The following is a 24,302-nucleotide window of genomic DNA, read 5'->3' on the forward strand; positions in this document are numbered from 1 at the left end:
ACCCCTTGCATTGTAACATGGTTTTGTCCAGGAGACTGAAATAAGAAGTTTCTCAAGTTAAGATCCTTAATGAATCAGGCCCCTGGTCCCCATTGATAGCATAGACTCAATAGTGTGACACATAGATTCCCCCTTCTCACACCCCTGCCAAGGTATTGTACTGTGAGCAGATTATCACTGCTTATTTGATTGACAGGAGAGGTTTGGTCAATGGAACTGGACAAAAAGTCTAGGTTTAGAATCCCTTTAAGTCAGCCAGACATCTGAGCACACAAGACAGAGAATTTTGCAGTAATTTGGCCCTACAGACAGTGAAAAGAACCAGAGATCTTGTTTACAGAGAACTCTGTACTTCTTCTTATCTATAAGGCTGTTCAGCAGCAGGAGTTGGCTAAGGAAGAAGATCTATAAAATTGAAGTGTTTTATTGCTTTTCTTTGGAATTTATTACTAAACAAAGCTGCCAACAGTAACCGAGACAGTGGATATAGTAGTGGTGGTTTATCTGCAATAGAAGGATGACTTAGATTATTAACCTTTTAATGTCAGCAGTGCAAGTAAACCATTAATCTGTAGAGCAGACAGGAAAAGAATTGCAATCACTTACTGCAGCCACCCGGTATAAATCTAACTATAATAGACTTCAACACCAAGCTGGTCAGTGTCGGCCAGTTTGTCCAAACAGTCTGCTCAGTGTACAGGTCGGCTCACATCTGTGGTCCAAGGTATTACAGATTCCACAGCTGGTTTAAAGGAAAAGCCCTTTTTTGTGGTGTTAAACATCTTGTTTTGCACAAACGTGACATTTATACAAGGAAGTGCAGGGATTTGTTAGCAAGATTGTGTGATTGTGTACTTAACAGTGACACATGAAATAAAAGACTGTCTTAATTTAACCCTATGATTAAATGAAGGCATAAATAAAATAGTAGCTCAACTAGTAGGAACAAAAGGAAAAAGTGACGTTTTTACTGCACGTATTTCCAGCTGGATCCCGCAAAAGAAGGCGTTCCAAGTGGACAGGTGCATAGCGAGAGGTTCGTAAAATATCTCTATTAAATGTCGTTTTGTATGACAAGTTATCATCTTATAGGGCAGGACGGTGGTGTAGTGGTTAGCACTTCTGCCTTACGGCACTGGGGTCATGAGTTCGATTCCCGACCATGGCCTTAACTGTGAGAAGTTTGTATGTTCTCCCCGTGTTTGCATGGGTTTCCTCCCACACTCCAGAAACATACTGGTAGGTTAATTGGCTGCTAACAAATTGACCCTTGTCTGTGTGTGTGTGTGTGTGTGTGTGTATATGTATGTTAGGGGATTTAGACTGTAAGCCCCAATGGGGCAGGGACTGATGTGAGTTCTCTGTACAGCGCTGCGGAATTAGTGGCGCTATATAAATAAATGGTGATGATGATAAAGGCCCCCCCAGTCCTGAAATACAAATTGCCTTCCATGAAATTCTAATAATACGCACAAATATTTACGTAAAGTTTTCCGCACCTTGAACTTGAGATGTTTGACATCGTATTAACGTTTTATCTCTGTTATCAGCTGTTTTCTGATAAGAGGATAAGGGTGGCCATACATGCGAAACATGGGGAAGTCTATCTAACAAGTACAGGTTCTGCTGCAATCCTCCTACCGTTAGTCCCATCGTACGATGGCTGTTGCTTTCGCTGCATCTCTGTTGCAAAGCCATTATAACAAGGACAGAGGCATTACACGTACCTCCATTATTTATATATATATATATATATATATATATATATATATAGAAATAAAATAAGAGGAGGCGCACAATAGTGTAGTATGGCGAGTTAATTTGGCCAAGTGAAAAAATTCAAAGAAGGAACCAAACCACCAGGAATGGATAAGTCAGAGCTTCCCACCATGTGGATATCAACAGTGTCTAGGGTAAATGTGATTAGTTCATACAATGAAGAGATCACACAGAACCAGATAACAATCAGGAAAATGTATACATATACAGGTCACACCAATGAAGGTATATGCGTACCAGAAGCCAGAGATTATGTGGCTTATCTGTAGAATTTTCCAATGGACTGTGAGGGTAGAATCAATCTTCAGCCAACCTTGATTATCCAATTGGTTACCTCAATACACGAAAGGACACAGATGTAGTATCCAAAAAGTTCAAGTTTTATTAAAAAAGTAGTAACTTACACATCCAGAAGCAGATGACAAGCCTATCTGATCAGCGATGGTAGTGTAGCAGCAAATACTCAACGCGTTTCGTCTGTAAAACAGACTTCATCAGGAGCAAACACAAGTATAGCTGTCCAAAACAGCGTCTCTATATATAGTGCCTAGCGCCATTTTGCGCATGCGCACTCGAAACCGGAAGAGAGGCCTTTGCGCATGTGCAGAACTCATCTGCCAGCGATTTTATTAGGCACAAATGCATAGTGAAAACATTCTAATGTACGAATGTATTGCCCAGGCAACATACTGCCAGTCAGATAAACAACCGCCTTTAGATGCATAAAGTGCAAATAGTAGGCATAATATAAAAAAATATGCATATAAAAATATATCGCGCTACTTCGCGCATGCGCACTGAGAAGCGGAAGTGGGGCACATGAACATGCTCCGTGACCCACCACCGGCATCCTCATCTGCGCAACTGCAGGGATTCTGTAAATCAAACAATAGCACATACAAATCATATGGATCACAATCAGCAATAAGCCACATAGCGAACACAGTACATACTACAGACAGCGTTATCACGCTATGTAAACAAAAAACATAACATAGGACAAACTGAACATTCAAAAGAGCCATAACTAGCCTCATACAATACAGTAGTAACACAGTTAATTAATGGAATAATCTAGGAGCTAATTAAAAGGTACATATTACATAAAAATAGTAAAAAGTTAACAATAGTTATAAAAAAGTTAACATAGTTATAAGAAAGGAGCCACTTCAAAGCCTTCATTTAGTCCAAATGGTGACAGCGTATTGAGTGTGTATATCCAATACATCTCACGCTGCGCTAGTTTCTTCCCTAGGTCGCCACCTCTAGGACCCTGTACCACATGTTCTATGGCGAGAAATTTAAGATGTTTGGATATACACACTCAATACGCTGTCACCATTTGGACTAAATGAAGGCTTTGAAGTGGCTCCTTTCTTATAACTATGTTAACTTTTTTATAACTATTGTTAACTTTTTACTATTTTTATGTAATATGTACCTTTTAATTAGCTCCTAGATTATTCCATTAATTAACTGTGTTACTACTGTATTGTATGAGGCTAGTTATGGCTCTTTTGAATGTTCAGTTTGTCCTATGTTATGTTTTTTGTTTACATAGCGTGATAACGCTGTCTGTAGTATGTACTGTGTTCGCTATGTGGCTTATTGCTGATTGTGATCCATATGATTTGTATGTGCTATTGTTTGATTTACAGAATCTCTGCAGTTGCGCAGATGAGGATGCCGGTGGTGGGTCACGGAGCATGTTCATGTGCCCCACTTCCGCTTCTCAGTGCGCATGCGCGAAGTAGCGCGATATATTTTTATATGCATATTTTTTTATATTATGCCTACTATTTGCACTTTATGCATCTAAAGGCGGTTGTTTATCTGACTGGCAGTATGTTGCCTGGGCAATACATTCGTACATTAGAATGTTTTCACTATGCATTTGTGCCTAATAAAATCGCTGGCAGATGAGTTCTGCACATGCGCAAAGGCCTCTCTTCCGGTTTCGAGTGCGCATGCGCAAAATGGCGCTAGGCACTATATATAGAGACGCTGTTTTGGACAGCTATACTTGTGTTTGCTCCTGATGAAGTCTGTTTTACAGACGAAACGCGTTGAGTATTTGCTGCTACACTACCATCGCTGATCAGATAGGCTTGTCATCTGCTTCTGGATGTGTAAGTTACTACTTTTTTAATAAAACTTGAACTTTTTGGATACTACATCTGTGTCCTTTCGTGTATTGAGGTAACCAATTGGATAATCAAGGTTGGCTGAAGATTGATTCTACCCTCACAGTCCATTGGAAAATTCTACAGATAAGCCACATAATCTCTGGCTTCTGGTACGCATATACCTTCATTGGTGTGACCTGTATATGTATACATTTTCCTGATTGTTATCTGGTTCTGTGTGATCTCTTCATTGTATGAACTAATCACATTTACCCTAGACACTGTTGATATCCACATGGTGGGAAGCTCTGACTTATCCATTCCTGGTGGTTTGGTTCCTTCTTTGAATTTTTTCACTTGGCCAAATTAACTCGCCATACTACACTATTGTGCGCCTCCTCTTATTTTATTTCTAGATCTATTCCTGCTACACCGCTTGGTACAGAGGATTGGCAGCCGCCCGCACAGGGGAAGTGTCATTTAAGAAGGACTGATTTCAAGACATTGGACTCTAATATTCATTTACTGGTGCAGTGTCCTAGCGCCATCTGTATCTATTTGTGTTATATATATATATATATAATTTAATTGTTTTATATTTTATTTTAAGTAGACCTGAAATCCCAAGTCCGGTCCTCCAGTTCCTCTGCGCATGCGTGAAGCATCAACTCTGACTCGCTTATGCGCAGATGCAAGGAAGATCAGCTGGTGCAGCGGTAAGAGTTTGGTTACCCGCTATCAGCCAGTATCACCCGGCGGCTGAGTATCACTCAACTTTCTAACGTTATTTCCTAAGTAAATTGTGGCGATGGGATGTTTTCTATCTCTGGGATAAGCTGCTCTATCGCCACTTAATAGTAAGTAGGCCCCAGAATCTGTGGCTGCCACAAAACCACTCACACAGACTCTTTTATGCACTTTTTCCCCAATGCAGATTTTAATGTATGGCAAATACACGTTACTGTTTACACCACACAGATGTCTGTACTGTAAAGAAAGATGGAATCCCAATCACATTAAGCGTACCTGTCATCTAAACACTGTAGAGACAGCAATTTTATCGGTTGAACCAATATTCAGGCTACCACCTGACTAGTGACCAGTAATATTACAGAGGCATAAGGCACTTTGCTCCCAATGCATCATCGATGCCCCTACTTACTAGTCAATTGATTAGTTCAGAAGATGGGAGCACTTTACTGTGCCTTCATCTGCAGAGTTTACAGGCACACTCCTGCTATTAAACATTTACTCAGACGTTATTTTTATGATCTTCCATTTATAAAGCGCCGACATGTTACACAGCGGACAACACAGATGGTGAAAGATCAGGGGAGGATAAATAGATTTGTGTATCATCCGCATAGAGATGATACTGAAATCCAAAGGAGCTTATTACTTCTACTAACATACAAGGCTGTCAACAAAATTGCACCGACATACATCTCCTCACTTGTCTCAAAATATCTCCCAACTTGACACCTCTGTTCTGCAAAAGATCTACGTCTCTCATCCACTCTCATCACATCCTTCCATTCCCGGTTACAGGACTTTTTTCGGGCTGCACCCACTTTGTGGAATTCCCTCCATCGTACAATAAGACTTTCCTCTAGTCTTCAAACCTTCAAGCGTTTTCTGAAAACCCCCCTCTTCAGGCAAGCTTATAATATTCCTCAACCAGCATCTTAATCTCCCTAGGTTACCCTATACCACCCTCTACACAGCTAACACAAGACAACAACCCTCTGACCAACATTGGTAAACACACAGCCCACTCAGTACTTTTACCTTTGCATTCTAGCTGGTCCAGTGTGAATATGATATAGCACGTGCTCTTGTGATTGAAACTCTCAATGTCCTATAGATTGTAAGCTTGCGAGCAGGGTTCTCTTACCTCTCTGTCTGTATGTATTACCCAGTATTGTTTTATTGATGTGTGTTCCCAACTGTAAAGCGCTATATAATTTTCTGGCGCTATATAAATAAATGATGACGATGATGACTGACAGAGCAACTCAGCGGTGGAAGAATTTGCAAGGAAAATGCTTGCAAAATCGATTGTAGGGGTGAAAGTTTGATTTTGGGAAGACCAGTAAGGATGGTATTACAATAGTCAATATAGGAGATGATGAGTGCATGAATTAAAGTTTTTTCGGTGTATTGTGGTGCCAGAATGATGGCGCCATTGAGAGATGGCATATTATTGGTTGGACAAGTATGATGTAAACAGGAGAAGGGAGTATAGAAGATGGCAATGGAATGGATTGTTGGCAGGAGTAGAGGTTGGTTAATGGAAATAGAGATGAGATCCAAGAGTGGTAGGAGGGGAGATTCACCTTTTGATTTGGCTGTGAAGAGGTAACTTTTGTGAGTGTAGTTTATGCGGAGTGCAGTGGTCCAAAGCCTGATAGAAGAGAGATAGAAGAAGAGTAGTACTGAGTTAGAGGTGAGAAAGGTAGTCAGATGTCCAAGTAATTCTGAGACAAATGGGTGTAGAGAAAATTAGCTGGTAGATGGTAGGAATGTGAAGACTGGGTTCTTAAGAATTTTAAGGATGATTGCGGGCCTGATTCATTAAAGGAAGTTAAGCAAAAAATTGAGTACGTTTTCTTAACTCGTTTTCTGGACAAAACCATTTTGCAATGCAAGGGGTGCAAATTAGTTTTATTTTGCACGTAAGGAAAATACTGGCTGTTTTTTCATGTAGCACACAGATACTTGATAGCTTTATTTGTACACTGAAATTTAAAGTTGATCTAGTACATGCTCTACCCCAACTATAAATCTGCCATCACATTTTAAATGTACCTCCCCCTCCAATGCAACATGGTTTTGCCTTACTTACTTACTTTTGCTTAACTTTCCTTAATGAATCAGGCCCTGCATGTTTAAAGCAGAGGGGAAAGGTTGAATAATTTTGCCAAGGTAGAGACCAGTGTGGTGGAGTGAGAACATCAAAAAGGATTGGTTCAATCGGACAGGCTGTGAGGTGAGAGGATGGAGGTAGTCGGTGGTTGGTGATGTGCGAGAGGACTGGTGCAACCCAAGGTCACACCTGACAGTGTCGATTTTGTTTTTATCTTTATAACATTTTGCTGCAGATGTCAAAATTTGACATAAAAAGAAAACTTATTGAATGTTGGTGAACTGACCCGATTTGAATGGTGGTAAATATTTGAAATTCAATAATAAATAATAGTTGCAGTTAATATTTAATGACTATTAAATATTTTATGGACACAAAGTCCCCATGCAATGAGAGGATATTGGAATTAATTAAGTAAAAGATCCTTTTGGAAATAGACAAATCTAATTCATGTAATGAAAGGGAAGGAAGTATTACAGTGCTGAGGGAATGAGTATAGAGATGTACTGTTGCCTTCTCTCAAGGAATCTCCGGGAAGCTCTGAAATTAAGAGACCTCTTGGACTTCTAAGAGAACAGGCAATTCACCAGCATGGCGATCACCATCCCGCGAGGGGGCGGAGACCAGCTCTGATTATGCTAATTGAGTCTTCAAGCTCCCCCCACCCCAGGGAACATTGAATGGGCAGATGTATGATGACAAAATTAGCATAATCATACGCCTTGCCCCCACCCCCTTGATGACAGTACATAGTCACGTGCTGTCATCATATACCTTGTCACACCCACTCGATGACATGGATGGCATGATAACATCACCCCCACCCCTTGTCATATCTCACAACTGTAAGATTTTCCAAATGGGGAAAGAACATATGAAAGGAGCGCAACCACAATAATTGGTCCTGGATGAACCCATCAATGGGCCACTTCTCAACAATCTTGATATGTCGGACAATGGGACGGTCCCCTCAAATAAGAACCGAAACTGGGACAGTTGGAGGGTATGTCTTTTTTTTCATACCTCCGCATCTCCTGGAATGGGGGTATTATATTTAGGCACGTATGCTGAATATGCAGAATGTATTGTAAAACTTTTTGTTAGAGGCATCTATATACACATATGAAAGGGGAAAATCTGTGTTTCATATTAACTTAAATTGGTTCGTCAGTCTCAACATTTGCTGCTTAGAGGCTGACATGATCAAAGTGATCAGTGCTCTGATATCATTACCTGCACTGATAAAAGCCTCCATACATTCCAAAGTTACCAATATCTGGATATATCATCATCATCACCATTTATTTATATAGCGCCACTGAATCCGTAGCGCTGTACAGAGAACTCACTCACATCAGTCCCTGCCCGATTGGAGCTTACAATCTAAATTCCCTAACATACACAGACGACAGAGAGAAAGAGAGAGAGACTAGGGTCAATTTTGATAGCAGCCAATTAACCTACTAGTATATTTTTGGAGTGTGGTAGGAAACCGGAGCACCCGGAGGAAACCCACGCAAACACGGGGAGAACATACAAACTCCACACAGATAAGGCCATATCAAGCCACATTCCCGATCCACCAGGGTCACACACTGCTTAGCCCGAACCACACCTCCAAATTACAAAGCCCCACCCCTTTCTCGACCAGAGAAAACAGAACTGTCCCACCAAAATTAGGACTATTGATCGGTATGAGTATTTCATCACCATTGCTGCTGCTCATCTTATCCGAACATATCACGCTATTCCTCAGCGCCTGCTCCTCTATGCCACTCCCTGCATCGGCTTCCAAAATAAAATTCTAATTCTAATCTGTAATGAGGCTGTTAAAAGAGTAATGTGTGTGCAAAGTGTCCCGTGTTTCTGCATTGGTGAATGTGCGCTAAAACGTTAAGGGCAAAATATAAATGACGGGATTGTAGCAATTAGCGTCACAAAGATGTCACAGATATATAACATCCTGGGCAATTAAAGATAAAGCATTGAACATGTCATAGAGCATCATCTAGTTAAATCAGGAATTATTTGAAAACAATGTTGAGGAATTTCTAAATGAAAAACTTCTGCAGCTCCTTATCCTGTTGTTGCTGAATTCTGCTAGGAAAGATGACATGCTTGTACTTAGCTTTTCAGTCGCCTTTTTTCGTAAGCCTGAAAGTCTCGACCTTGGCCTACAAATCCCTCCACATCTTGTGTCCTGGCTACATTTCTGTGTTCACCAATAAACAATCTCCCAGTAGCCCGTTGCTTTCCTTTGTCTAATATTTCTATTTCTCATAACCTCATCCCAATGCACAGCTGCAAGATCCCCCCTCTCCCCATCAGTGACATTGTCTAACCTATAAAAATCTCCTCGACCTTCGTCCCGGAATATTAAGCTCTTCAAGGAAACATGTCTCCTACATAATCATTATTTTTCCACCAACCTTCCCAAAGACAAGTGTCTCTTATGCATACAATGTTCCCAACAGTCTTAAGGTACCATACATGATTTTTCACAGGCCAATTAAACCATATTAGACTTAATTAGTAGAAAATTGGAGCACGAGTGACCCATAAAAATCTTCCGATCTTGATCAAGGTCTGAATTGGGATGTACCAGATCATAGGCAAACCGAGGGGCGGTTTCCTAGTGTCTGGAAACCCCCCTCCAAGCCTGGGGCACTGTATAATTGAGGTGGCTGAACCCTGCTACCGCTTCACACGTCTCTGCTTGAAAGGGGAGAGCTGCGTGCACCTAACAGTAGTGCACGCAGCATTGCCCATGTATATTATGGGGATAGGAAGAGTTGGAGAGCAGCCAAGCACTGTCTAATATTATAGCCACGCCCCCATGCATGCTGGTCACGCCCACTGGCAGCATGGTGTGGAAACCCCCCTCTACAGAACCTGCGTTTGCCCCTGCCAGATTAAGGGTAAATGCGATTAGGCGATTGCCGTTTCAAAGTATATGCATCACTTGACTGCGCTGATGGTCTCTTGGTTGAGCTAGCTATTCCACGCCCCTTTCAGATTTGTCCATATATATATATATATATATATATATATATATATATATGCCTGACCAACCCGTGTATGGTCAGCTTTAGATTGTAAGTTTCTTGGGGCAATACCGCTTTTATCTTCTATTTTACGTTACTGTATGTACTTTATTTTTATACTGCCAACATTTTATGCTGTACATTAACTGGATCATGTTACAAAACAAAGGATAATACATTTATCTATTATCCAGACTTCTTGCTTGAGTTATGTGTGACCCACGGCCTGTTTTTCTCTCAGGCCTTAAAGAGGTTAAACTGTGTCAGAGTCGTGTAATTTGGCATAACAGGCTTCAATAATATCAACTGCTTTAACAGTCCCAGCATTATTGACAAGCGAAGCAATCAATTGAATGACTCTCAGCCTATTGATTTATGCCCGAGTGGATTTGGATTTTAAAGGTACACCCCTCCTCTTAAGTAACGATTTTGTAATTATGTTTAAAAAAAAATAATAAATAAAAAGGGATGTAAGACCTTCTGATTGAAATGTTTTGGGTAAAGCCTAAAATGTACATGTTGCATACACATAGCCGACGCAGGAGTCCTGTGGGCTGTGTATCTGAGAATGCAGCCTTTAGACCTGTCTTCTTCTCAAGTGGCACAAGTTAGCAAGACGCATGACGGCGCTCACCTCGCACCTACCCGCTTGCTGAGATGGGTTGGGCTTGAAGATGCAATTTAAGTAATCACTTCATCTCGTTCACCATCCTTGCAGGCTGGTAAGTGCCCTTGTGGGAGAATTGCCTGCACTCTTGTGGGTACGGGACAGGGATGGAAGAGTGCATCGCTGGGATTCGTAGCCAAATTTGGATTTGGACTCTGCAATGCTGTTCTCACCTGCTGGGACCCCGTCTCTGTTCTCTTCTAAGCAGTGTATTAGTCACTGCAAAGCTCTCTGTAGTCAAATGTGGACATTTATCTGTAAGGTATAGTGGTCACTAGAATGCTCTTTGTATTGTATAGTGGTCACTAGAATGCCTTTTGTATTGTAGTCACTAGAATGTACTTTGTATTGTATAGATTTCACCAGAATGCTGTTTGTATTGTATAATGGTCACCAGAATGCTGTTTACATTGTATATTGGTCACTAGAATGCCCTTTGTATTGTAGTCACTAGAATGCACTTTATATTGTATAGTGGTCACCAGAATGCTGTTTACATTGTATATTGGTCACTAGAATGCTCTTTGTATTGTATAGTGGTCACCAGAATGCTCTTTGTATTGTATAATGGTCACCAGAATGCTCTTTATATTGTATAGTGGTCACTAGAATGCTCTTTGTATTGTATAGTGGTCACTAGAATGCTCTTTGTGTTGTATAGTGGTCAACAGAATGCTCTCTGTGTTGTATTCACTACAAAGCTCTCTTTTTTGAAATGTGGTTACTAGAAATATCTCTGTATTGTACATAAGCCTCTAAAATGGTCTCTGTATTATATAAAGGTCACTAGAATGTTCTCTGTATTATATTGAGGTTACTAGCAGGCTGTATTTTATCGGTCACGACAATGTTTTATGTATTGCATATTGATCACAAAAGACGCTCTGTGTATTGTACAACAAAGAAATCTCTGAATTTTAGAGGTTAGTAAAATGCTCTGTATTGTATATTAGTTGCAAGAATGCTGTATAGAGGTCACTAGAACACTCTGCATAGTATATAGGTCACTAGAATGCTTTATATTGTATACTCGTCAGATGGACTTGTGTTTGATCATAGTCTTTTCAAATAAAATTTTCACGTAATTCATTGGCTGTGCTCACCCACATTAATATACTATGCCAACATTGTTTTGGCAATGCCCAGTTTGCCATTACAAAGCACTGCTACTTATATGGCCATCTTCTCCTCCTCCCAAGGTCTACTGACCACAACCGAAGGAGACAGGGCACAGACTAGCAAACAACCAAAAAAAAATAGTTGGCGTGTAAAGCGGAAAATAGTAAAAGTGTGGAAAGGAACAAGTTTGATGAAAAACAGTTTGTCAGGACGGTGTCTTATTTTGTATGTATGAACACTAGCAAAGTACCTTCACTCTGGAACATGTTATACATGGTTATTCTTCTCACAGCTACTCTCTTACTTTATATCATGGATGTTCTTCTCCCATACATGGTCTTCTGACACGTTTGTCGGAAGTATCTGGTCTTACTCTGTTTATGGACAACTTCTCATTACTACGTCTGTTTTGTTTGCTGGATGGTATTCTCACTATGCTTGTACAGACAAATGCACAATTCAACTTCTGCTGATCTGCAGAGCATATGATGAGGGTAAATGAACCGCCCCTTGTGAAGTGTCTATATAACCAGTGCACAATAATGGTCATCTATAAGTTCCTTGTAAATTGTGTGTAGAGGGAGAAGTATTGTAGCTCAGGCAGGTTGTGCAGTGAACTGACTGCAGGCTTACCGTCACATTCTTAACAGAAAACATAACAGTGGGACATCGAAGGGTTAATTGTCCTTGCCATGTGACCATAGGAAATGATAATACTATATCATGCTCTTCAGTTTGTACTTAAATTGAGCTACCGTTAAGTGAGCCCGCTGCCATGTTTTCTGACTAACAATGGTACATTTTCTCTTAAATTTTCACGTTTCTTTGGACGATCAACAGTGGGACACCAAAGGGATATATAAAACCAGTGAATAAACAGAGCAGATAATACAAAGACACAACTTTATTCCTGACAAGACTTTAAGACCAAAGGGTGTGAAAGCTGGAGCTTGAGCATCCAACTTTTACATTGGTGTTCATCAAGGACCACATCATTGCTTTACACAAATCCTCCGGTGAAGCTCTAAATGCAGAAATCCAAGGAGTGGAAACTGTCCTGTGACTGGATCACTGATAAATAACTTCTGGTATAAATTTACTTAAAGGAAATAGCGCAGGGTGCTTATTTATATAATTGCACATGCACTTATTTTTGATATTGTGTATATTTTGGTAAGGGAAATCTTTGATTTCTGAGACCAGGGGAAGAAATGTGTTTCTTGTTTAACCTTGCTAGATGAGATGCATTATTTCTGGAGGTATAGATCTGATACAATAAGCCTTTGTGGATGGAAGTCTTTTGTGTGTTGTGATGTGGGGAAGTGATTGTTTGGGGTTTGTACCTTTCTTTGGGAATGTGTATTCTGAACTGTCTGAAGAGGAGCCCCATGCTAATTAGATCTTTTGATGTGTGAGGGTCCAACATTGAAGGCAGGTACTTTTAATTAAGACTGGCTCCTAGATTCTCTGCTTCTGAAAACCAGATGCAGGACATCACAAGATCTCTAGAATTTCATAGATAAGTGTAAATATTGTTGACTTTGCAATGCATGTAAATCCATGTTTGTGTAAACACATTGCATCCTGATTCTAAAAATAGCCTGTATCCAAATGAGTATAAAAAGCACTGTCTTGTACACTGAAATGTTCTTCTTGTTTCATCTGACCTGATCACTGGTACTTTCAACCAGTGTGGGAGCAAATAAATACCACCTGCTTCAAAGACCTGCTTGAAAACATCTTCAATATTGCTGTATTCCTGTAACCTGCAGATTAGACCCTAAGTCTAATCTGTTTACCAACTGTTTCTGAGGTTGGACCCAGTTTTTCCGGTATCCCAGTATCCGGTATCAGTATGATAGGCCAGGGGGGATCCATCCACAGCATCCCTAATCCATAGTAAGAGGTCAGAAGTACCAGCCCAGGTACACCAGTAAAAAGTTACACTCGCAGTGTCAGTTACCCAGAAGAAACCAGGTTCTGGATGCCGGTAAGGAGTCCAGTGGTGACAGCAGCATTTGTAAGCCCCTCCTACTGCGGCAAGAGGGCGCATTTGGGATAACGAAAGGGAACGGTGGCAAAGTAAGTCCTGCCGGTTCCCAGCAACAACAGACAAGGTGGCATAAGCAGTCCATCCTGTCACATGTCCTTTTAGAAGAAGCCTGAATTTCTGCTAGTTCTGATACTGACTTATGAGCATAAGCTGTCTTATGCAGATCGCAATGTTTTTTTTATGGCTTGCTGTCCTATTCTAGATCTTCTTCACCAAGAATAGGTAAATGCAATTTCTTAACTTACCTGCATCTGCCCCTTAGTGGGGTTCGGGGAATTAAATGCCAAACTTTTTTTTCCTCTCTTTCTGCACCCATGAATCATTTTTTTTATTGACCAGTTTGAAATGGTCACCGATATAGGAGCATCAGGAGGACTAATAGAAATCTACAGAGATTTAAAGATAGGGTGGCGGGAAAAATGGCTCATGGAGCAGCCTCCGATGAGGGTAACAGTGGGTGATAATTTCACTCTACTCAGCACTGCACATATAAAATGGTTTAAAATATTAAAAATACAATCATCTCTTAATATTTATATTAGATACATACAGAGAACACAGCTAGTTCATAATTGCATGGTGCAGAAAGTCCAAATTCAGAGTAACAACAATAAGATACTGGATAATCTTTCACTGCTGCCGATAGTTCGCGCGGGTGACTCCCCTGTGCTGCGCTACGCAATGGATGTCGGGAGTGAGGACGTCACCCCCGTCATTCACTGCGAGCACCGCACGGAGGAGGAGACCAGGGAGGGAGCCAGAGCGCCAGCTGACGTGACCGCAAGGTAAGTATTTTCTTTTTCTTTATTTTTGCAGGATATTTTTTTCATTAACAGCGCTGCCCCCTTGTCACAACCACTGGGCCACATGTGCAGACAGGCTGGGCCGCATGCGGCCCGCGGGTTGGACAACCCTGATCTAGAACATGCCTCATCCCAGCTATAAATCTGCATCACATTTCACATTTGCTTCCCCTCCAATACAACATGGTTTTGCCAAAGTGCAAAGTTACTCATTTTTGTTTTGCTTTACTTTCCTTAATGAATCACGGCCTGCGGTGTTACTGGCATTTCTTAGTGCCAGTAGGTAACCAGTCTAAAGTGGAAAACAGCACTGAATCTAACAGCAAGGACATCCAGCTTGCTTCAAATTCACTGCTTTGTAACAATAACCCACCAGTCAGCCATTTTAATTCCCGATCAAGAGAAAGATGAGTTGAGGGGCAGCACGGTGGCAGAGTGGTTAGCATTGCTGCCACACAGTGCTGAGATTGTAAGCTCCACTAGGGTAGGGACTGACGTGAATGATTAAATATTCTCTGCAAAGCTCTGTGTAATATATAGGCCCTGTAACTGCAATAAAGCTTCTGCATGGTACCAGCTAAGTCCCTATCTGCAGGGGGGAACGGGGTGAAGTACACTGAAAAGGATAAGGAATATTAAATGTTTTTCTTTCCAGTCGTCCGCACAGTGGTGGAATAAATAAAAACGCTAAAAACTAATCTATAGGTAGTGGGTAAAGCAACTGTGACTCAGGCTGACTGTGCATTATTATGTATAGACAGCGAGTATTTAACAATAAGTATATAATGGTATACAGACTATATAAGATGTAAGGGCCACTCCAAAAACATACTAGTAGGTTAATTGGCTGCTATCAAAATTGATCCTAGTCTCTGTCTGTCTCTGTGTGTGTGTTAGGGAATTTAGACTGTAAGCTCCAATGGGGCAGGGACTGATGTGAGTGAGTTCTCTGTACAGCGCTGCAGAATCAGTGGCGCTATATAAATAAATGGTGATGATGATGTATATGTGTTGCGGTCAGGTTGTGTAGTATATAATGGTATACAGACTATATAAGATGTATAAGTGCTGCGGTGAGGCTGTGTAGTATATATAATGGAATACAGACTATATAAGATGTATAAGTGCTGCGGTGAGGCTGTGTAGTATATATAATGGTATACAGACTATATAAGATGTATATGCTGTGCGGTCGGGCTCAGGGAGGCTGTGCAGTATATATAACGGTATACAGACTATATAAGATGTATAAGTGCTGCGGTCGGGCTCAGGCAGGATGTGCAGTATATATAATGGTATACAGACTATATAAGATGTATAAGTGCTGCGGTCAGGCTCAGGCAGGATATGCAGTATATATAATGGTATACAGACTATATAAGATGTATATGCGGTGCGGTCGGGCTCAGGCAGGCTGTGCAGTATATATAATGGTATACAGACTATATAAGATGTATATGCGGTGCGGTCAGGCTCAGGCAGGCTGTGCAGTATATATAATGGTATACAGACTATATAAGATGTATATGCGGTGCGGTATATATAATGGTATACAGACTATATAAGATGTATATGCGGTGCGGTCAGGCTGTGCAGTATATATAATGGTATACAGACTATATTAATGTATATGTGCTGCGGTCGGGCTCAGGCAGGCTGTGCAGTATATATAATGGTATACAGACTATATAAGATGTATATGCGGTGCGGTATATATAATGGTATACAGACTATATAAGATGTATATGCGGTGCGGTCAGGCTCAGGCAGGCTGTGCAGTATATATAATGGTATACAAACTATATTAATGTATATGTGCTGCGGTCGGGCTCAGGCAGGATGTGCAGTATATATGATGGTATACAGACTATATAAGATGTATATGTGGTGCGGTCAGGCAGGATGTGCAGTATATATAATGGTATACAGACTATATAAGATGTATAAGTGCTGCGGTCGGGCTCAGGCAGGATGTGCAGTATATATAATGGTATACAGACTATATAAGATGTATATGCGGTGCGGTCAGGCTCAGGCAGGCTATGCAGTATATATGATGGTATACAGACTATATAAGATGTATATGCGGTGCGGTGCGGTCGGGCTCAGGCAGGATGTGCAGTATATATAATGGTATACAGACTATATTAATGTATATGTGCTGCGGTCGGGCTCAGGCAGGATGTGCAGTATATATAATGGTATACAGACTATATAAGATGTATATGCGGTGCGGTCAGGCTGTGCAGTATATATAATGGTATACAGACTATATTAATGTATATGTGCTGCGGTCGGGCTCAGGCAGGCTGTGCAGTATATATAATGGTATACAGACTATATAAGATGTATATGCGGTGCGGTATATATAATGGTATACAGACTATATAAGATGTATATGCGGTGCGGTCAGGCTCAGGCAGGCTGTGCAGTATATATAATGGTATACAAACTATATTAATGTATATGTGCTGCGGTCGGGCTCAGGCAGGATGTGCAGTATATATGATGGTATACAGACTATATAAGATGTATATGTGGTGCGGTGCGGTCGGGCTCAGGCAGGATGTGCAGTATATATAATGGTATACAGACTATATAAGATGTATATGCGGTGCGGTCAGGCTCAGGCAGGCTATGCAGTATATATGATGGTATACAAACTATATAAGATGTATATGCGGTGCGGTGCGGTCGGGCTCAGGCAGGATGTGCAGTATATATAATGGTATACAGACTATATAAGATGTATATGCGGTGCGGTCAGTCTCAGGCAGGATATGCAGTATATATGATGGTATACAGACTATATAAGATGTATATGCGGTGCGGTCAGTCTCAGGCAGGCTGTGCAGTATATATGATGGTATACAGACTATATAAGATGTATATGCGGTGTGGTCAGTCTCAGGCAGGATGTGCAGTGTATATAATGGTATACAGACTATATAAGATGTATATGCGGTGCGGTCAGTCTCAGGCAGGATGTGCAGTGTATATAATGGTATACAGACTATATAAGATGTATATGCGGTGCGGTCAGGCTCAGGCAGGCTGTGCAGTATATATGATGGTATACAGACTATATAAGATGTATATGCGGTGCGGTCAGGCAGGCTATGCAGTATATATGATGGTATACAAACTATATAAGATGTATATGCGGTGCGGTGCGGTCGGGCTCAGGCAGGATGTGCAGTATATATAACGGTATACAGACTATATAAGATGTATATGCGGTGCGGTCGGGCTCAGGCAGGATGTGCAGTATATATAATGGTATACAGACTATATAAGATGTATATGCGGTGCGGTCAGTCTCAGGCAGGATATGCAGTATATATGATGGTATACAGACTATATAAGATGTATATGCGGTGCGGTGCGGTGCGGTCAGGCTCAGGCAGGCTGTGCAGTATATATAATGGTATACAGACTATATAAGATGTATATGCGGTGCGGTCAGGCTCAGGCAGGCTGTGCAGTATATATGATGGTATACAGACTATATAAGATGTATATGCGGTGCGGTCAGGCTCAGGCAGGCTGTGCAGTATATATAATGGTATACAGACTATATAAGATGTATATGTGCTGCGGTGCGGTCAGGCAGGATGTGCAGTATATATAACGGTATACAGACTATATAAGATGTATATGCGGTGCGGTCGGGCTCAGGCAGGATGTGCAGTATATATAATGGTATACAGACTATATAAGATGTATATGCGGTGCGGTCAGTCTCAGGCAGGATATGCAGTATATATGATGGTATACAGACTATATAAGATGTATATGCGGTGTGGTCAGGCTCAGGCAGGCTGTGCAGTATATATAATGGTATACAGACTATATAAGATGTATATGCGGTGTGGTCAGGCTCAGGCAGGCTGTGCAGTATATATAATGGTATACAGACTATATAAGATGTATATGTGCTGCGGTGCGGTCAGGCAGGATGTGCAGTATATATAACGGTATACAGACTATATAAGATGTATATGCGGTGCGGTCGGGCTCAGGCAGGATGTGCAGTATATATAATGGTATACAGACTATATAAGATGTATATGCGGTGCGGTCAGTCTCAGGCAGGATATGCAGTATATATGATGGTATACAGACTATATAAGATGTATATGCGGTGCGGTGAGGCTCAGGCAGGCTGTGCAGTATATATAATGGTATACAGACTATATAAGATGTATAAGTGCTGCGGTCAGGCTCAGGCAGGCTGTGCAGTATATATGATGGTATACAGACTATATAAGATGTATATGCGGTGCGGTCAGTCTCAGGCAGGCTGTGCAGTATATATGATGGTATACAGACTATATAAGATGTATATGCGGTGCGGTCAGTCTCAGGCAGGATGTGCAGTATATATGATGGTATACAGACTATATAAGATGTATATGCGGTGCGGTCAGGCTCAGGCAGCCTGTGCAGTATATATGATGGTATACAGACTATATAAGATGTATATGCGGTGCGGTCAGGCTCAGGCAGCCTGTGCAGTATATATGATGGTATACAGACTATATAAGATGTATATGCGGTGCGGTCAGTCTCAGGCAGGCTGTGCAGTATATATGATGGTATACAGACTATATAAGATGTATATGCGGTGCGGTCAGTCTCAGGCAGGATGTGCAGTATATATAATGGTATACAGACTATATAAGATGTATATGCGGTGCGGTCAGGCTCAGGCAGGATGTGCAGTATATATGATGGTATACAGACTATATAAGATGTATATGCGGTGCGGTCAGTCTCAGGCAGGCTGTGCAGTATATATAATGGTATACAGACTATATAAGATGTATAAGTGCTGCGGTCGGGCTCAGGCAGGATGTGCAGTATATATAATGGTATACAGACTATATAAGATGTATATGCGGTGTGGTCAGGCTCAGGCAGGCTGTGCAGTATATATAATGGTATACAGACTATATAAGATGTATATGCGGTGCGGTCAGTCTCAGGCAGGATGTGCAGTATATATAATGGTATACAGACTATATAAGATGTATATGCGGTGCGGTCAGGCTCAGGCAGGATGTGCAGTATATATAATGGTATACAGACTATATAAGATGTATATGCGGTGCGGTCAGGCAGGATGTGCAGTATATATGATGGTATACAGACTATATAAGATGTATATGCGGTGCGGTCAGTCTCAGGCAGGATGTGCAGTATATATAATGGTATACAGACTATATAAGATGTATATGCGGTGCGGTCAGTCTCAGGCAGGATGTGCAGTATATATAATGGTATACAGACTATATAAGATGTATAAGTGCTGCGGTCAGGCTGTGTAGTATATAATGGTATACAGACTATATAAGATGTATAAGTGCTGCGGTCGGGCTCAGGCAGGCTGTGCAGTATATATAATGGTATACAGACTATATAAGATGTATAAGTGCCGCGGTCGGGCACCGGCAGGCTGTGTTACAGGCAGTAATCAGTGCAGTTGTCAGTAGCTGGATGGGCAGTGCGGCCGGGTGGAGGAGGGTAAGAGGGTGATAGAGGGGGGAGGTTTCACACGCCCCCATGGGCTGGAGGGAGCGGGGATAAAGAGTGGGCGGTACCACTCAATCACTGTGAAGGGGGGGATAGTAGATAGAAGTGGAACGGTCCTTCGGAGAGAGAAAGGAAGGAGCAGGCATACCGTGTGGGCGTGGCTTACTACAGATGGGCGTGTTCACGATTTCACACGAAAGCATTTGCTGTGAATTTGAGGGGCGTGCCGATCCCGCCGATGTGGGCGTGGCCGGTGTATCAGACGAAGCGGCGCTAAGTGCTGGGAATGTCGGGGCGTGTCCTGGCAGCGGAGGGGGCGTGTCGCAGCGGGACGGCGCTGAGGAGAGGGGAGGAGGAAGGCACCACTTGCAGGAGCCGGATAGGGGGAGGGCAGGAGAAGGTGCTGGAGGTATTACTGAGGGGGGGGAGAAGGAAAATAGAAAAAAAAAAAAAAAAAGACAATGGAGCTTCTGTGCGGCTGCGGGAGATTAAAGCTGCCGCCGAGCGGCCCGCACTGCCGGGTGTGAGGACAGCACTGGGGGAGCCCCGGTGATCGCGTCACACTTCTCCCCCCAACACCCCCCTTCCCCGTGCGGGAGCTTCGCCTCGTCCCCGCTGCCGGTGAGTGACGGCTCCACGCTGCCCGGGACACGCTGAGGGGAGGGCTGCGAGGCCCCGGACTGCGGTAGGACAGGAGAGGGAGCGCAGGCCTCTGGTCCCGGAGTGTGAGAGGTGTAGGCCCGCGGCTGTGTACCGGGGTGTGCGGGTCCTGGTGTGTGTGCGGGACAGGAGAGAGCTGAGACCTGGTGTGTGTGCGGGACCTGGTGTGCGTGCGGGACAGAGGAGAGCTGGGACCTGGTGTGTGTGCGGGACAGAGGAGAGCTGGGACCTGGTGTGTGTGCGGGACAGAGGAGAGCTGGGACCTGGTGTGTGTGCGGGACAGGGGAGAGCTGGGACCTGGTGTGTGTGCGGGACAGAGGAGAGCTGGGACCTGGTGTGTGTGCGGGACAGAGGAGAGCTGGGACCTGGTGTGTGTGCGGGACAGAGGTGAGCTGGGACCTGGTGTGTGTGCGGGACAGAGGTGAGCTGGGACCTGGTGTGTGTGCGGGACAGGGGAGAGCTGGGACCTGGTGTGTGTGCGGGACAGGGGAGAGCTGGGACCTGGTGTGTGTGCGGGACAGGGGAGAGCTGGGACCTGGTGTGTGTGCGGGACAGAGGAGAGCTGGGACCTGGTGTGTGTGCGGGACAGTGGAGAGCTGGGACCTGGTGTGTGTGCGGGACAGAGGAGAGCTGGGACCTGGTGTGTGTGCGGGACAGGGGAGAGCTGGGACCTGGTGTGTGTGCGGGACAGAGGAGAGCTGGGACCTGGTGTGTGTGCGGGACAGAGGAGAGCTGGGACCTGGTGTGTGTGCGGGACAGAGGAGAGCTGGGACCTGGTGTGTGTGCGGGACGGGAGAGCTGGGACCTGGTGTGTGTGCGGGACAGAGGAGAGCTAGGACCTGGTGTGTGTGCGGGACAGAGGAGAGCTGGGACCTGGTGTGTGTGCGGGATAGAGGAGAGCTGGGACCTGGTGTGTGTGCGGGACAGAGGAGAACTGGGACCTGTTGTGTGTGCGGGACAGAGGAGAGCTGGGACCTGGTGTGTGTGCGGGACAGAGGAGAGCTGGGACCTGGTGTGTGTGTGTGCGGGACAGAGGAGAGCTGGGACCTGGTGTGTGTGTGTGCGGGACAGGGGAGAGCTGGGACCTGGTGGGTGTGCGGGACAGGGGAGAGCTGGTGGGTGTGCGGGACAGAGGAGAGCTGGTGGGTGTGCGGGACAGAGGAGAGCTGGTGGGTGTGCGGGACAGAGGAGAGCTGGGACCTGGTGTGTGTGCGGGACGGGAGAGCTGGGACCTGGTGTGTGTGCGGGACGGGAGAGCTGGGACCTGGTGTGTGTGCGGGACAGAGGAGAGCTGGGACCTGGTGTGTGTGCGGGACAGGGGAGAGCTGGGACCTGGTGTGTGTGTGCGGGACAGGGGAGAGCTGGGACCTGGTGTGTGTGTGTGGGACAGGGGAGAGCTGGGACCTGGTGTGTGTGTGGGACAGGGGAGAGCTGGGACCTGGTGTGTGTGTGCGGGACAGGGGAGAGCTGGGACCTGGTGTGTGTGCGCGGGACAGGGGAGAGCTGGGACCTGGTGTGTGTGCGGGACAGGGGAGAGCTGGGACCTGGTGTGTGTGCGGGACAGGGAAGAGCTGGGACCTGGTGTGTGTATGTATGTATGTGTGTGTGTGTGTGCGCGTGTGTGCGGGACAGGAGAGAGCTGGAACCTGGTGTGTGTGTGTGTGTGCGGGACAGAAGAGAGCTGGGACCTGGTGTGTGTGCGGGACAGAAGAGAGCTGGGACCTGGTGTGTGTGCGGGACAGGAGAGAGCTGGGACCTGGTGTGTGTGCGGGACAGGGGAGAGCTGGGACTTGGTGTGTGTGCAGGACAGGGGAGACCTGCGACCTGGTGTGTGTGTGTGTGTGTGTGCGTGCGTGTGTGACAGGGGAGAGCTGGGACCTGGTGTGTGTGTGTGTGTGTGTGTGTGTGTGTGTGTGTGTGTGTGTGTGTGTGTGTGTGCGCGCGCGTGTGTGTGACAGGGGAGAGCTGGGACCTGGTGTGTGTGTGTGTGTGTGAGCGCGTGACAGGGGAGAGCTGGGACCTGGGGTGTGTGTGTGCGTGCGGGACAGGGGAGAGCTGGGATCTGGTGTGTGGGGACAGGGGAGAGCTGGGACCTGGTGTGTGTGTGTGTGTGTGTGTGTGTGTGTGTGTGACAGGGGAGAGCTGGGACCTGGTGTGTGTGCGGGACAGGGAAGAGCTGGGACCTGGTGTGTGTGTGTGTGACAGGGGAGAGCTGGGACCTGGTGTGTGTGTTTGTGTGCGGACAGGGGAGAGCTGGGACCTGGTGTGTGTGTGTGTGTGTGTGTGTGTGTGTGTGTGTGTGTGTGCGCGCGCGCCCGCGGGGAACAGGGGAGAGCTGCGACCTGGTGTGTGTGCGTGTGTGTGCGTGCGTGTGTGCGCGCGCGCGAGACATGGGAGAGCTGGGACCTGGTGTGTGTGTGTGTGTGTGTGTGTGTGTGTGTGTGTGTGTGTGTGTGTGTGTGTGTGTGTGTGTGTGCGCGTGTGTGTGCGTGTGCGCGGGACAGGGGAGAGCTGGGACCTTGTGTGTGTGTGTGCGCGCGCGCGCATGGGACAGCTGGGACCTGGTTTTTGTGTGCGAGACAGGAGAGACCTGGGACCTAGTGTGTGTGTGTGGGACAGGAGAGAGCTGGGACCTGGTGTGTGTGTGTGTGTGAGACAGGGGAGAGCTGGGACCTGGTGTGCGTGTGTGCACGCTGGAGAGGGGAGAGCTGGGACCTGGTATGTGTGTGCGCGCGCTGGACAGGGGAGAGCTGAGACTGTGTGTGTGTGCGGGACAGGAGAGATCTGGGACCTAGTGTGTGTGTGTGTGTGTGCAGAATAGGAGAGAGCTTGGACCTAGTGTGTGCATGGGACAGGGGAGAGCTGGGACCTAGTGTGTGTGTGTGTGCGCGGGAGAAGGAGGAGCTGGGACGTGGTGTGTGTATGTGCGCGCATGCTTGCGGGACAGCAGAGATCTGGCGTGTGCGTGTGCGACAGGAAAGAGCTGGGACCTAGCGTGTATGTGTGCACGGGACAGCGGATAGCTGGGACCTGGTGTGTGCGAGTGTGCGCTGGAAAGGGGAGAGCTGAGACCTTGTGTGTGTGTGTGTGTGTGTGTGTGTGTGTGTGTGTGACAGGAGAGATCTGGGACCTAGTGTGTGCATGGGACAGGGGAGAGCTGGGACCTTGTGTGTGTGCGTGTGCGTGCGCGCGCGCGAGAAGGGGGTGCTGGGACGTGGTGTGTGTGTGCGTGCGCGCATGCTTGCGGGACAGCAGAGATCTGGTGTGTGCGTGTGCGACAGGAAAGAGCTGGGACCTAGCGTGTGTGTGTGCACGGGACAGCGGATAGCTGAGACCGTGTGTGTGTGTGTGTGTGTGTGTGACAGGACAGAGCTGGGACCTTGTGTGTGTGTGTGTGTGTGTGTGTGTGTGTGTGTGTGTGTGTGTGTGTGTGTGGGACAGGACAGAGCTGGGACCTAGTGTGTGTGTGTGTGTGCGCGCGCGCACGGGACAGGAAAGAGCTGGGACCCGGTGTGTGTGTGCACGGGACAGGAAAGAGCTGGGACCCGGTGTGTGTGTGTGCACGGGACAGGAAAGAGCTGGGACCCGGTGTGTGTGTGTGTGTGTGTGTGTGTGTGTGTGTGTGTGTGTGTGTGTGTGTGTGTGTGTGT

General features: G+C 45.0%; 1 protein-coding gene across 5 annotated transcripts in view; it reads left to right on the forward strand.

Annotated features, from left to right (window-relative positions):
- The window catches only part of BCL9 (BCL9 transcription coactivator), a 184,403-nt gene that overhangs the window by 118,632 nt on the left and 41,469 nt on the right, over window positions 1–24,302 (forward strand). For 3 of the 5 annotated variants that reach the window (XM_075197317.1, XM_075197321.1, XM_075197320.1), the window contains exon 1: window positions 20,370–20,613. The exons of 1 other annotated variant lie outside the window; for it this stretch is intronic. The gene's annotated coding sequence lies outside the window, so the exon portion shown is untranslated. Of the gene's footprint in view, window positions 1–20,369; window positions 20,678–24,302 lie in introns of those variants that run through there. One more of the 5 variants, XM_075197319.1, reaches the window with a different exon arrangement.

This window comes from Mixophyes fleayi, chromosome 2 (genome assembly GCF_038048845.1).
Source record: "Mixophyes fleayi isolate aMixFle1 chromosome 2, aMixFle1.hap1, whole genome shotgun sequence".
Classification (NCBI taxonomy): domain Eukaryota; kingdom Metazoa; phylum Chordata; class Amphibia; order Anura; family Limnodynastidae; genus Mixophyes; species Mixophyes fleayi.